This window comes from Ceratotherium simum, chromosome 11 (assembly GCF_057802395.1).
Source record: "Ceratotherium simum simum isolate JZ-2026a chromosome 11, ASM5780239v1, whole genome shotgun sequence".
Lineage (NCBI taxonomy): Eukaryota > Metazoa > Chordata > Mammalia > Perissodactyla > Rhinocerotidae > Ceratotherium > Ceratotherium simum.
Window position 1 is genome coordinate 42,308,266 of NC_141910.1, and position 16,549 is coordinate 42,324,814.

Sequence of the window (16,549 nt, forward strand, 5' to 3'; positions counted from 1 at the left end):
ATTCCAACTCAGAGGAGGAAAAACAGGAGTATTTAATAGAACACAGTGGAACAACTGTACATTCATCTCAGAAAAATGTTAGATCCTTGCCTCACTCCTTACAACAAAAATATTTTAGATGGACTGAGGATTTAAATGAAAGTAAAATTAAAATGCCAAAAAAAAAAAAACTGTACATAATCACAAAAGAAAAAATTATTTTCTAAGACAGAAAGATCAGATGTCTTTAATAGATTGGTATCTTGAATTACACATGCAAAATTTTTAAAGCTATGTGGAAAAAAGAATACTATAAACCTCAAAAAATTACAGACTGGGAAAAATATTTGCAGCAGATTGCAAAGGACTATTTTCCTTAGTATAAAAAGAGCTCTTAAAAACCAATAAGGAAAAGAGCATCAAGCTAACAGAAAAATGGACAGAGGACAGGAACAAACAATACAAATAGGGTATATGAAAATATATGAATTTATACTGATTCTTTTTTTTACCATCGTAACCATTTTTAAGTGTACAGTTCAGTAGTTTAAAATATATTCTCATTGTTGTGAAACAGATCTTCAGATATACTGACTCAATATATAAAATACAAATCAAAACCGTAAATTTTCACCCAGTAATTTGGCCACAATCAAAAGTTTGGTAATATGGAGCATTGGTGAGGGAAACGGGTACTCTCATTCATAAGTAGTAGGAGTGCAACTTAGTTTACTGTCTTTGAATGATGATTTGGTAATGTCTTCCAAATTTTAAATGCACAGAGTTTTTGATACAGCATTTACACTTTAGATATTTTTTCTGCAGGATATATTCACATACATACACAGACTTATAAAACATATTTGGCTCAGCATTGTTTATGAAACCTAAATGTCCATACATAAATTATGTCATGCACACTCAATGGGGTACTACGTAGCCCCTATAAAGAATGAGGTCTAGAGCCAGCCCTGATGGCCTAGTGGTTAAAGTTGGATGCTCTCACCACTTTGGCGGCCTGGGTTCATCTCCTGGTCATGGAATCACACCACCCGTCTGTCAGTTGCCATGCTGTAGCAGCAGCTCACAGAGAAGAACTAGAACCACTTACAACTAGGATATCCGACCATGCACTGGGGCTTTGGGGTGGCGAGAAAAAGAGGAAGATTAGCAACAGTTATTAGCTCAGGGTGAATCCTTTCCTGCAAAAAAAAAAAGAAACAATAAGGTTGATTTTTGTGTAATGATCTGGAACAGCCTCCAAGATATATTAGAAGGTGCAGAATTCAATATGCTACCATTTGTGTTAAAAAATATTGACAGCGCTCAAACGGTAAAGTGCTCAAATATACAGAGAATTTCTCTGGAAGCATTTGCAACAGAATGGTTTGAGAGTTACCTCTTGGGACTAGAACTGGAAGATTAAGGGTCAAGAGCACATAAGACAAAACGATATTTTTCACTGTAAACTTTTGTACTATTTGAAATGTGCCACCTCCATGTCTTACTAAACCAACAGCAGCAAAGTGAAGAAAGTCTAAAACAAAATATCTGTATGAGTCTTACCATCCGTGCATTTTCCCCTCAAGAAGAGTAGGGATTCTTCCTAGCAGCTAGATGGCCTGGCCTTTGCTGAGCAAAGGAGGTGGGGAAAATGTTGCTGTAGCCTTGTGTTGGACGCCAGGTTATATGATGGTTTCCGAATTCTCGGCATAAGAGAGATCATCACTAGGCAAGTCGAAGATTCTTTGGGCTCTCCTCAATGAGGTAGATTTAAGCACTTAACCACTCCACACCTCTGTTTTGTGCTCATCTGCAAAATAGGAATTATGAAAATGCTTGCCTACTTCAGAGGTTTGCGTGATCACACGAAATCATGTTCATGAAAATGCTTCATCAACAAATATTATTATTGTTTATTTTATTCATTTAGGTCCCTGAAATAGTTTTCAAAAACACTAGCTTACTTATACAACTAATGTGCTGTCTGACAGAAGTGTCACAGAAGTGCTTTCCCTGTTTCTGTAAATTAACCAAGACAAATGCAGCTCACTGTTTTCTCATCTTATGTTAGATACAGTATGAGTTTAACAGTCTGAACTTTCAGACACAGCAGGCATTGAGGATGATCATGTCTCACCCCCACATCCAGGGAGCAATTGCATACAGCCTTTCAGAAAATGAGATAGATTATTCATCATATTCCTTGTATTCCCTATTCATCTAACTCTCAATTTTCCCCAGGGAGAGTTATCAACAGTTTTCAGACCATTTCAAATTTAAAATGTGGCATTTCATGAATAACAAGTGCCCTAGAGAAAGGACTTGTAACATGTTACGATTGCAGTAAATTGAGGTGCAACAGGTGACTTATTTCACTGTCTGCTCTCACTTCAGGCAGAGAGATCCTTCTAAAACCTCTCTTCCTTTTACTTTAACTCATGCCAAGAACTATCCTTCCAGGTGCCAGTGGTCTCTCTGAGGCTTCTGCTGGCTCAACACAGCCCATATATCTGCCTTTGTACCAGGGCAGCAGGCAGGTCACTCGAGGTTAATGCTCCACCGTGACTGAGTCCTCCTCTGGCATCGTCCCTGCCTCTCCTCTACATTGCGCACAGTTGGCTTTAGTCAACTGTTCCTCTTGCCTCCCTTTCCATCCCAAATGTTAAGGCGAGAGTTTTTCCTAAAATTTCCCCTCAGTAAAGAGGGAGTGACATTATCCAGATCCTTAAAAAGTCTCACACACACACAAAAAAAGGGCACCATCTATATAACTTTATTTGGAAGAAAAAAGTATCTTTTGGATTAAACATATTAGCCTGAAATGCCCACAATCAATGTTAGCTTGGATGTTTATTGAGGTCACATGGTGAATTAGGTTGTGGACAATAAGGAAACAAGAAATCTAATAAAGATGTAGTAATTATTCCTGGGGTATGAGCTCATAATTTGAGTGCCAGATGCCATTGTAAACAAGCCCTTTAAAGATCATTTGAAAAATCAGCATATTGATAAATTATGCTGTTCACAAACACTCACAAAAGAAATGGAAATCAAGTATACTAATGTATTTTGAATGAGTGTTTGTGACAAGGGATAAGGAATGCCAGTGAAAACATCATACACAGATTCACAAGGAACTATGCCTCAAAAATCTTAGATGGAAATGAAGATGGAGTACTCTGGAAAACTGTTAGATGATTCAAAAGTGGCTCTATTGATGATGATGCAAACGCTGAATATTTTATGTGTTTAAATAAAATTACTCATGAAACATGAGAGTAGAAAATACTGTATAACTAATTATTGCTTTATAAAATATGCTCTTTTAATATGCCTGTATAACTCAAAGTAAATATATTTTGACACTCATTTCCATCCTGAAAAGTTTACTTATTATAATTGAATAAGCTTGTTTTGCATGCCTGTGATACTTTCCATTGGGAAAATGGGAGACACCTTATTCGGAGTCTCCTCATACTTGTGCTTGTATATTAGTCATTTGAGTCTTTCCTTGACTCATGCATTCACGTACTTAAAAGAACTGAGGCCCAAGGGAATGGTATTACAGTCAAGACTCACACAAAGTGGTTAGTGGCAGAAGGTGGGCTAGAACCCAGGTCTCTTCTTGGGTCCCATGCTCATTTCAATCCAAGAGGGAAATCCCAGCAACATCACAGTGACAGGGGCAAGTGTGGTGGGTGTAAAAAGTAGTGAAGTCAGTAAAGAGTAAAATCCCATCTATAGAATGATGGGAAGAGACCAGAAAAGTCAGAAGACTTTTTTTTTTTCCTAAAATAACTATATTCATTTTTTTTTTTTTTAACTGAAAAAGTAATACATGTCATGGTGAACATGTTGTTTGGTTTCCTTTCTTTTGTGGACTAATTATTCCTCCACTCCATGAAGTCTTGTCAGGCGTGTCTACCATGGAGTTGTGCCCTCAGCAGCAGGAGAGGTACATGACCTCGGCTGCACCTGTGAGAGTGTCCCCCTCTCCTGAACGCAGTTATGAATCTACCTGAGTCACACTGATCCAAGAGAATCCTCTGGAGAAACTCTCTTTCTTCTGGGGCTACAGAGTGGAAATAACAAAGACTAGTGTTGCCATTGGCCATGTTTCCTGGCCACATGGAGGAAGCTCATCTTCAGTGGGTGGGAATGAGATCAACACTCAGAGAGAAACGGGGTCATGAAATCTAATGAATGCGAGTACCCTTCTTTGAGCCCCTTGTTCTGGCTGTTGGTGGAATAGTGTCCCTAGACTTCCCGGTCATATAAGCCACTAAATATCCCTTTTTATTCAAATCAACCAACAGTCTTATAAATACAGCGAGGAAAATACAGACAATCAAAAGAAGAAAATAGAAATCAACCATAGTCATTAACCAGGAATGAACATACACATACACACACACAATTACATGTGCAAATATACTGTTTAATAAAAGATTTTTATATATATTGCAAATATATTTTCATAGGAGATTTTACTTCTACTGTCAACTCTAATATTAACCAGCTGGGTAAGAGTGAGCCATCTCTTAAAATCTCTGGTTATCAGTTTTTGCATCTGTCAAGGGAAGAGTTTAGAACTGGATCACTAATGAGTGGCAATCATTACTACAGCTGAGCCAAACTCTGTATAACACCCATTCCTAGAAATATCTTCGTCCCCAATCTCTCTTCCTTCCAGCTCTAAACGATTACATTCCTAAACCAGCACTGTTGGATAGGTAAAGTGAGACCAGTGGATGAAAGATTTTAAATGCCAGGTGGAGAAATTTGGGTAGCAGTGAACTCGGTGGGCTCCTAAGCCAGAGAGTTCTTCCCAACTCCATTCTTCCACATTCTTTGAATTTTTTCCCTTCTTACAGCACCATTTGAAATTTTAAGATAGTCCCCAAAATACAATTAACTTTATTTTCTTCCTAGTTTCCTGTCCTTTCCTAAAAATACATTTTTATTTCTCTTATTATATGAAATGAGCCCTGTTATATATAAGCCATGGTTGCAGCCTTGGCTTCTGAAGAGTGGAAGTTTTGAAAGCTCATTCCTACTGCTTTCATGGACTTAGCTCCATGCTCTTATTTAAGATCCTCTCCTAAATCCAATTATAATTGATAGTACCTCACCAGCTGATACAACCTCAGCTCGCCTCTCATCTAATAATAGCCTGTATCTGGATTCCCTTTCAGACATTTCTAAATTTGATTCCTCTTCCTTTCAGCCATGGAGCAATCCCAGAGCAAAGGTAAAAGTAGGTTATGGGCTTTCAATACTTCTGGGAATTCTGGAAACCCGAGAAGGGATTCTCCCAAGAAAAGACTCTCCAGTATAAAAATTTCCCTGTGGGGAGATGAGTAAACCTATTTATCTGGCATGTGGCATTTGCTCCTTCTTCCAGTAAATTCCTTTAGGGACATGATTTCTAACAGCCCTTCCTGGAATTGGTGGATGCCGTAATGTACAATATACAACCTGAGAAGAGCAGTTCTGACACATAACCAGAGTCTACAGGCAGACGAGGCCCTCCATCCCTCTGCCACAGTCTCTTCCCTATCTGTGTGACATGGTTTTACTTTGTTACATGGCACATTTCCTAAAACGAGTGGTTTCCTTTGAATTAACCTTTAATGTTCCACCTGCTTCAAAGTTATCCTTAGACTAATGGCTTTTGAACATGATTTCTTAGTACTGGAACTCTCTTTATCAAGGAAATCAGGAGCAGGGGACTGTGAGAGGAGGTGGGAAGGGTGAGGGTTCTCTGTATTTTGTGCTTCTGGTCTCCAGGTCATCACCAGCACCTGGGTGTGAGGTGCTCCTGAACACTAAGTAGCTCCCACTTAGGAAAGGTGGGAAGAGAACCGATATTTTGAGTGCCAAGTGCCCAAGCACTCTACTTGGCATTTATGTTCACTATCTGATTTCATTGCGATAACCACCTGGTCTATAAATCTTATCATCTTTTTTGCAAATAAACTGTCTCAGAGAAGTTACTCTCCTTTTGCACATTATCATGTAACATGGTAAGTGAAAGAGCTAGAATTAAAGCCCTCATTTGTGTCTCTTCCCAGATCAGACCAGAACCTTTAATTCAGAGAAATCCCTAGAGGGAAAAGAAAGAGAACAGGATTGTCATCTTCTCAGAATGGATCTGTCACAGCTGATGATTCACGGTTTGATCTTGAATAGTTGTTGACATTCCTTTGTTTGAGATCTATTGTGAAGGGGAGGTGAGTGGAGATGGGGGGTGAAAGAGTAACAGGGAATTGGAAGCCACATTTGAGCGTTTAAGTGCTGGTAGACTCTTCTGACCTGTAACATACAATTCTGGGGACCACTACTAAGGCTCTTCTCAATTTCTTCTCCTAGTAGACATAAAAATAATGCTACTTGTCTGAGGTGAACAGGAAGGACATTCAAACGGAGGACAAAGAGGGAAAAGAAGAAAGATGGCAGCAATGGCGTCCTTTGGAGATTGTTGATTATTCACAGTCCAAATATAGGCTTGACCATATTAGCTCTGTGAGGTGGGTAGGCACATCATGATGCCAGGGAGAGGTGTAACCCAGTGAAAGCCATTCTTTATGAGTGAATTAAAGCAAAAGATTGGTTTCAAATTCTTGCCATCATCCCTCGACTCTCACACCCCCACCACATACGTGCACACTTACAAACACAAAAGCTTTGCCTTGGGAATTCTCAGGATGCCATATCAACCCTGCCCTGTGTGCTAGTAAATATAGTTCCATAACTGGGAAAAGGTTCTGCTTTTTAGCCCTTAAGAGATAATGGGGAGGTTTTCCCATAGAAGATAATATAGTCCCTCTGCCTTCCAGTTCCTTGGATGACACAGGTGATCTTAATTCCCTACTATCTCCCTGTCCCCTCATGATGCCCACTAAGACTGTGACACCAGGAGCCAAGCCCAGGCTGTCCCTGTTGCCTGAAGTGAAATTTATTGCTCTTCTCATTTGCTGGTGATTAACGGAGAAACTGTGTTACATGCCAATATCAATGGGAAAGACTGACCTGAAGGGTAATCTATGATACAAAGGAATGAGAAAGATATCAAATTGAGCTAGGGGAAATTGAGTTAATCAGTAAATTCGGAAGAAACTGCATAGCAGATCTTAAGAAGGGAAGAAAAAAATAAAGAGAGAAAAAGGCAGAATTATAAACCAGTTTAACCACAATAGTGAGGATAATCAAGAACGCTGAGCAAACCAAACCAAGGTGGCTTAAGGCCCAGTCAAGGCTGCACTGTGTACACACTACCCTCGCAATCATACATTCACCTTATGCTAACCGGATTTTAATGAGAAAAGCTGCATGCAAATTAAAAAAACAGTAATGATGGGGCAGAGCGGCACATATTCCGGTTTGCTCCATCTCGGAGGCAGTTCTGGGGAAGCAGTTCTTGGAGAAGTTTGCAAACCAAGATTATATAAAGGGGTTAACTTGCTCTCCAGAAGAGAGACAGACCCTCAGTGCTAGAGACTTGTTGTTTCTGCTGTTTGTGGCAGAAGTCATGGTAATAATAAGTCATATTTCTATATCTTGGCTAACTTCACGCAGCCTAAGACTGCCTCATGGCTAGAAATCAGCACTGAGGGAATGTAGATGCTTGCTCTGTGGTGACCTCTTTTCACTCAAATTCCTCTCCCTGCCTTTATCTTCATCCTGGAGATCTGGGCCTTCCCCGAGTAGGGTTGCAGACAAGGAGTCAACAGCTAGAACTGGCCAAAGATCACGTGGCCAGGGGCAGCCTCTAGATTCATAGGTCATTTGAAGATGACCTTCACAAAGAAAGAGACTGGATGGGGTTGCAGAGGTTAGTGACACCTCTCAAGCAAAATGGCAGTCTGAGCCTTTTTTTTGGCTGTTGCAGGGCTGGAGACAAGAGCCTTTTCAGCATCTGGGGTCTTAGCTATGGGCTGGAGATCACAAAAGTCCAATAAGAGGGCCAGCCCCGTGGCTTAGCAGTTAAGTGCGTGCACTCCGCTACTGGCAGCCAGGGTTCGGGTCCTGGGCGCACACTGACGCACCGCTTGTCCGGCCATGCTGAGGCCACGTCCCACATACAGCAACTAGAAGGATGTGCAACTATGACATACAACTATCTACTGGGGCTTTGGAGAGAAAAAGGGAAAAAAAGGAGGAGGATTGGCAATAGATGTTAGCTCAGGGCCAGTCTTTCTCAGCAAAAAGAAGAGGATTGGCATGGACGTTAGCTCAGGGCTGATCTTCCTCAGAAAAAAAAAAAATCCAATAAGATAAGGACCAGACTTCAACTGAGATGCAACTATGCTGATTGCACTAGCTGTGGCCAAGGCTGGCTTTAAATAGACAGCACCAAATCAGTATACAACACCACGTGAGGGATTTCACATGTACATTTTACTTTTACATTATCTCTCTTAATCATCACAATAAATTCATGAAGTAGATACTCTTTATCATTTTAAAGATTAGGAATTTCAGCTCAGAGAAGTTGAGTAACTTAAGTCACACAGCTATCAAGTAGCAGAGTTAAGATTCAAACTCAGGATTCCAAAGTCAGATGCTATTCGCCTGCTGTGCCTCCTATTAAAAAACAGCTACACCCTCACGCCTGCCATGCATGAGCCCAAAGGTCAGTAGTCAGTATCAGCTCCACCTTACAGGTTGAAAACAAGCTGAGAAAAAGATGGGACGGAAATGGTGCAGGGAGCAGCAATAGAGAAGAAATGGCTGCTGAAAGGAGAGGGGGCAAGTATTGGCCTCACTGAGCTCTGGGTGTGGCCTCAGACTGGCTGGCTGGCACTGAGAAATGACCGCTTTGGTCAACGGAGCTTGGAATTTTGGAAACAGCAAAATTATGCCACTCCCAAGTGGGAAAATGGCTACTGGCATAGGATCTAAAACTCTAGAGAAAATGCAATAGCTAAATCCTTTAAAAAGAAAGGCCTTGAGGAGGTCTGGCCTGTAAAAGAAGAGGCAGTTCATTGTGAGAGCTGATTGTCACTCCACAAGAGACCAAGTGAAATTCACAGAAATTCTTAGAGGAAAAAGAACAGAGAATAGGATTGTTATTTTCTCAGAGTGAGTCTGTCATGGTTGACGATTCACGGTTTGCTCTTGAGAAATTGTTGACATTCTTTTGCTAGGGTGTAGAGTTCAATCTCCACGCCAAAGGCAATCAGAAAGGTAGAGGCCTCAGGAGTAAGGACACATCAGTGAGGCAGCAGATGTCGCTCTTCTGGCAACCCACTCTACAACTTGGTTAACCTTCCACGGCTTTTCAGGAGTTCCAGAGAGACGTGGAAAAATCTGCACTCTAAAGAAGCCGCCCTGTTTTACCCACCCAAACCAATCGCATATCTTATGTTTTCCTATAAAACATCAGTATCCCTTAAAAATCCCCTGTGATGTGAGGAGGATGGGGAAGAGCTCATTAAGCTGTTACAAGTCTTGGTACTTTCATGTGATTGAGTTCTTTACAGAATTTATAGAGTTTACCACGAGCAAAACTCACAATTCAACAGATAATCTCTATAATATCTCAGGAGGTAGGATAGGTATTATTATTCTCTTTCTACAGATGAGAAACTGATACTCCGAGAGTCAAGTATCCACTTCTCACCCTTTGTCGCTAATGCAGTGTTCTCTCTACTCCACTGTACTGCCAATTGTGGGAAGAGGGAGTGTGGTGCCTGGAGTGGGGCTGATGTGGAATGGGCAGCATCTAAAGCATGGCAGAAAAACTGCACAAAAAGGGTCAACTAAAGCTCCAAAGGCGCACTCTTTTGGGAGCTACCGGCCCTCGTTCTCTGAGCTACATCTGCCAAAGGACAACACTCTACTCCCCCTGCCCCTTCTCTTGTCTTGATTCCTCCTCCTACAGGTGCTTTAATGGGTTGAATTGTGTTCCCCAAAGACTGTATGTTTAAGTTCTAAACCCACTACCTCAGAATGTGACCTTACTTGGAAATAGAGTTGTCACAGAGGAAAACGAGGTCATTAGAGTGGACTCTAATCCAATATGACTAATGTCCTTATAAAAAGGGGGAAATATGGACAGAGACAGACATGCACAGAGGGAAGACAACATGAAGACACATAGGGAGAATGCCTTGTGAAAACAAGGGATTGGAGTGATGTATCTAGAAGCCAAGGAACACCTGAGGCTACCAGAAGCTAAAAGAGAGCATGGAACAGTTCATTCCCTAGTGCCTTCAGAGGGAGCATGGCCCTGATGACACCTTGATTTCAGATCTCTGGCCTCCAGAACTGCAGGACAATAAATTTGGTTGTTGAAGCCACCCAGTTTGCAGTACATTGTTACGTCAGCCCAGGTGCCTTTTCCTGGCATACACCACCTTCTCTTGGGCCTCCAACCCGGACCTTGGGTAGCTGGAGTCAGATGTCAGCCTTGCTCTGTTCCATAAAGACTCTGCAGAGATTTCAGTCCTTTGTATTTTATTGCTGTTGAAGCTTTTTCTGCCTCCTCACTTAGATTTCTAATGTCTCCTCCTGGACTCTTATATCTGATGTTTTGCATTTCAAAGGATGTTTATTGCCCGTGGAGCCAGACCTAGCCATATTCTGGTTGATCCACTATTCTTAGCACAGTGTGTGGTTAATAAGGATCCATATGCCACTTTATTGACTCCTTCCATAGAGACAGCAGTTTGCAAACTTGAGCATAGATCAGAATCACTAGACGACTGATTAAAGCATAGATTGTTAAGCTCCAACTCCAGAGTTTCTGATTCAGTAGGTCTGGGGTAGAGCCCAGGAATTTTTATTTTTAACAAGCTCCCAGTTGCTGCTGGTCTGGAGACCACACTTTGAGAACCATAACACTAAGATAATCACGCTGGGGAGGGGAGCGAGATGACGGGGTTAGTAATGTCCTGGGGAGGGTGGAGGGAAGGCAAATTCAGGCCTCAGAGCCTCAAGCTGCCTGGGAAATCCAGGGCACATTTTTTTTTTTTTTTTTTAAAGATTTTATTTATTTATTTTTCCCCCCAAGGCCCCAGTAGATAGTTGTATGTCATAGTTGCACATCCTTCTAGTTGCTGTATGTGGGACGTGGCCTCAGCATGGCCAGAGAAGCGGTGCGTCAGTGCGCACCTGGGATCCGAACCCAGGCCGCCAGCAGCGGAGTGCGCGCACTTAACCACTAAGCCACGGGGCCGGCAGGGCACATTTTTAATTCATTAATGTTTGCTGTCTACATTGAAGGTACCAGGACAGATGCTTGAAACAAGTAGATTTATATCTGGATACCAACAAAGAAAAATATTTCTGTATCTTTGCTTCTTATGAGTTAGCCTCAAATGAAAGCAGAGTAATTCTATCACCCGTTCACCCAGGTTTTGTGGTTCAAGAGTCCTGAGGGGTTGTTTTATAGCTCCCAATGTGTGTTCCCCTTCCCACCCATCAGAGTCATTCTTTAAGATTAAGGTGTCCTAGGAAGTGCCACTTAAATGCAAGCACTTTGAGAAGGTGGTCAGTCAACAAGACGCAGTGAACATGGGGGCTAAGAGTGCCAGCCGTGAAGTTAGATGGTCTGAGTGTCAATTTCTACTCTGCAATGTGCAAGCAGTATGAGCAAGGGCAAGTCACTCAACCTCTCTGTGCCTAAGTTCCATCTTTCAAATGAGGATAACAATACTACCTCCTTTCAGGGTGGTTATGAGATTATAATAAACTAACTCAGTTGCTGACATGTAGTAAACTTTCAATAAAGTTTGGTTATTGCTAGTTTCATCCCAATATTTTTCAAGAACATTTTAGCATGAATTCTCTTATCAGTTGAACGGTCTACCAGTGCATAAAGCAAGAGTTACAAAAATATGAGGAACTGTGCTAGGGGATCATGAGGTTGGAGTACTACTTTAGGACAGCAGAGCATATAAGGGGCACACGAAGGAGGACCCCAAAAGAAGGTAAGTGACAGTGAAGTAGGAGACACAGAGATACTAAAAGTGAGATGCTTATGTCACAATGTTGCCTATGGCTAGAAGAGAGGGCTCCTATGTTATGAATTAGACTTAATGATCCCGGTATTTACCTGTTTATACTTTTCCTTTCTGGAATTGATAATCAATCTGCATTAACTAAATCCAAAAGAAAGAGTTCTCAGATTTCTTTCCCTCCAAATAACACTGAGATGAGTTAAGTGTAAATGAATATGAAGCAGATGGATTCAATTGCCACTTAAGTACACAGGGGGTTGAGAAGCAAATGGAAAAGGCAGTTAGCAAAATACAGAGTTCACTGAACCTGAAACACTTGAAAAGGTGTTTGCCAGGTGGAACACACCCAAAACGCAGCTGCAGTTCTCCAGACCCCAAGCCCTCTGATTTCCCAGAGTCCTCATCTTTCACTTATCTCCATCTGCTTTCACCAAGAGCTGTATAGACACGCAGCAAAGTTTCATTTTCACTATGAGAACATATTCCAATTATATTATACTTTTGAACAATGAAACTGCTCTAAAAATTCTTTACTTTTGAAACTAGCCTTCAAGGCTTACTTGTATTTTTTTGCCCCTGAAAAGCACAACAACAGGAGATCGAGGTTAATGTCTACATGGGTTTGAAATCCATAATTGCTGTATTTCTTCATGTACTTGGCAAGTATATATCAAACAACTACAATGTGGAATGAATGAATATGCAAGCATTGTGTCCTAACTCAGACAATGACAGACGTCAAAATGAATGACATACCCTCAAAGACATCATACTCTAGAAAGAGGTATAAAACACATACACGAGGGAGGAGTCAAGATGGCGGCATAAGCAGACTCGGAACTCACCTCCTCCCGTAGACACAGCCAATTTACAACTACTAGTGGAAAAATTAACCCTGAGACAGAACTGAAAACTGGATGAGAGGAACTCCTGCAACAACGGACAATCCTAACTGAGGTGGAAGAGGCAGAGACTCCCTTCTGGAGAGGAAAAACGCCGCCTTCACAAGCCGCCAGCTTCACGGCCACTGGGAACAGCTCACAGGTACGCAGCCTCCCTGGAGGCACGGGGCCCTGAGCCGGGGAGCGCCCCCGCTGTGGGCATATTGTGGACCCAGCACAATCGAGACCAGCGGCATAATATCTGACTGTGCCTGCTACTAAAACACTGGGGAGTACCCCCAGAAAACCCGGTTCACAAAGAAACTAAAACTGGCTCTTAAAGGGCCCGCACGCAAACTCACCCGTTTCAGAAAGCAACCTAAAATCACCAGAAAGAGAGGGGTACAGTGCTTTGGTGACAAGAGACTCACCTAATAGGCCCTGAGTGCATCTCGGTGAGGGGTGAGACCTCTCCAGGGACTGGGACATTGGCGGCGGCCATTGTTGTGGCCTGGTGTGGGCGTGCTGACACAGACACCATTGGAGTTCTCCCTGAGGCCTGCTAGCCCAGGGTCTGCCCCACCCGCTAGAGCACCGATTTAATCCAGCTCAGCCAGGGCAGGCAGCCCACCCTAGAGATTGGCCCCACCCAACAACAAGCCCTCAGGCAACTTGTGGGCCTGCATAGATTGGTGACTGGATTCTCTGCAGCCTGGCAACTGAGCCGACTTGAGCAGGGCAGGGTGTGCACAAGGAGCGGGTGGAGAGTGTGGGGCGGTGGCAGAGTGTGTGGGGCTCCCGCCGTGGAGAGACTGGGTCTGCTTGGGGAGGTCGGGGCACTCACACGGGGCAGGACTGTGTTGACTGTGTGTGTGGACCTGTGGGCGGCAGGGCTTCTCAGCCACAGAAGACTTGTACTTCTCAAAGACCCACATAGGAGGTTTGCTCCACCTTCCAAAACCTGAAACAATTGGGTGCTCCTGTGCCTGAGGCCAGCCCCACCCAGCTGCAATCCTCAGAGAGCTGACAAGAGACCTAATAGGCTAGAGGCTTACAGCAATTGTAAGGCCCTGAGCCTAACAACCTGCCACGCTGGGGGCCTACTCACTTAAAAGAAATACTGCAACACAAATATGGTATTAGAACTTGCAGCCAACTGTGCTGGGGATCCCCACACCTGATGAAGAGACTGAAGGGCCCACAACAACTACAAGCAGCTGAGCATTACAACAGCTGGCCAGGAGCATAACTCAGCCTCCCTGGGCGCCTACAGGGAGAGCAAACAGGCCACAGCAGAAGGATACACGTAGCCCACATAGGGGTCACCCCTGGAACATTGAGAACTGAGGGAAGCACACTGGAAGCCTCCTAAGCCGTCACTTACATAAGGTCACCTATCCAAGAGCAGGAGACGTAGCTGACCTACCTAATACATAGACACAAGCACAGGGAAAGAGGCAAAATGAAGAGGCAAAAGAATACATTCCAAGTAAGGGAACAGGACAAAACCCCAGAAAAGGAACTAAGTGAAACAGAAATGAGCAACCTACCCGACAGAGAGTTCAAACTAAGAGTGTTAAGGATGCTCACTGATCTGGGGAGAAGAATAGATGAACTCAGTGAGAATGTCAACAAAGAAATGGAAGATATAAAAAAGAACCAATCAGAAATGAAGAATACAATACTGGAAATGAAAAATTCATTAGAGGGACTCAAAAGCAGAGTAGAGGATACAGAAGAACGGATCTGTGAGCTGGACGAAAGACTAGAAGAAATTACCCAAGGTGAACAGGTAAAAGAGAAAAGAATTAAAAAGAGTGAGGACAGTCTAAGGGACCTCTGGGACTACATCAAGCGCACTAACATCCGTGTTATAGGTGTCCCGGAAGGAGAAGCGCGAGACAAGGGGTCAGAGAATCTATTTCAAGAAATAATAGATGAAAACTTCCCTAACCTAAGGAAGGAAACAGACATCCAGGTACAGGAAGCACAGAGAGCCCCAAACAAGATAAACCCAAAGAGGCCCACACCAAGGCACATCATAATCAAAATGTCCAGAATTAAAGATAAAGAGAGAATCCTAAAAGCCGCAAGAGAATGTCAAGTTACATACAAAGGAAACCCCATAAGGCTATCAGCTGACTTCTCTGCAGAAACCTTACAGGCTAGAAGAGAATGGCACGATATATTTAAAGTGCTAAAAGGAAAAAACTTACAGCCAAGAATACTCTACCCAGCAAGGTTATCATTCAAAATGGAAGGAGAGATCAAAATTTTCCCAGATAAGCAAAAATTAAAGGAGTTTGTCACCAAGAAACCAGTGCTACAAGAAATGTTAAAGGGACTGATTTAAGGGGAAAAGAGAAGACCACAAATAGGAAAAATTATCTATTTCCATGATTAGAACGTAATGGATACAAATGCACAACAAAGAGGTTAGATATGATAACAAAAACATGAGGGAGGAGGGGAGTTAAAGAGTACAGCTTTCAGACAGAGGTCAAACTAAAGTGACCATCAATTCTGTATAGAAGAAGAAAGGAACAGAGAAGAACTACTAATACACTGAGAAAAAAAAAAACTTAAAAAATGGCAGTAAGTACATACTTATCAATAGCTACTTTAAACGTCAATGGACTAAATGCTCCAATTAAAAGGCATAGGGTGGCTGACTGGATAAAAAAACAAGACCCATATATATGCTGCATACAGGAGACACACTTCAGACCTAAAGACACTCACAAACTGAAAGTGAAGGGATGGAAAAAGATACTCCACGCAAATGGCAATGAAAAGAAAGCTGGGGTAGCAGTACTCATATCAGACAAAATAGACTTTAAAACAAAAACTGTAAAAAGAGACAAAGAAGGGCATTACATAATGATCAAGGGAACAATCCAACAAGAGGATATAACACTTGTAAATATCTACGCACCCAATGTAGGTGCACCTAAATATATAAAGCAATTATTAACAGACATGAAAACAGAAATAGACAGTAACACAATAATAGTAGGGGACTTTAACACTCCACTTACACCAACAGATAGATCATCCAAACAGAAGATCAATAAGGAAACATTGGCCTTAAACGACACACTAGAACAGATGGACCTAGTAGATATATACAGAGCATTCCATCCAAAAACCGAAGAATACACGTTCTTTTCAAAGGCACATGGAACATTCTCCAGGATTGATCACATATTTGGCCACAAAACAAGTTTCCATAAATTTAAGAAGATTGAAATAATACCAAGCATCTTTTCTGACCACAACGGTATGAAACTAGAAATCAACTATAGGAAGAAAATCAGAAAAGCCACAAATACGTGGAGATTAAACAAAATGCTACTGAACAACGACTGGGTTAACGAAGAAATCAAAGAAGAAATCAAAAAATACCTGGAGACAAATGAAAATGAAAATACGACATGCCAGAATTTATGGGATACAGCAAAAGCGGTTCTAAGAGGGAAGTTTATAGCAATACAGGCCTATCTCAACAAACAAGAAAAATCTCAAATAAACAATCTAACAATGCACCTGAAGGAACTGGAAAAAGAAGAACAAACAAAGCCCAAAATCAGTAGAAGAAGGGAAATAATAAAAATCAGAGCAGAAATAAATGAAATAGAGACCAAAAAAACAATAGAAAAAATTAATAAAACCAAGAGCTGGTTCTTTGAAAAGATCAACAAAATTGACAAACCTTTAGCT

At 41.9% G+C, this 16,549-nt stretch overlaps 1 long non-coding RNA gene across 1 annotated transcript; it reads right to left on the reverse strand.

The window, feature by feature from the left end:
- Positions 1 to 275: 275 nt before the first annotated feature.
- LOC147915986 (uncharacterized) lies at positions 276 to 13,386 on the reverse strand. Its single transcript, XR_015553575.1, has 3 exons — positions 13,261 to 13,386; positions 1,546 to 1,792; positions 276 to 1,181 (listed from the first exon to the last, which is right to left on the reverse strand). It is a non-coding gene; the product is annotated as an uncharacterized LOC147915986 (long non-coding RNA).
- Between the last annotated feature and the right edge of the window lie 3,163 nt (positions 13,387 to 16,549).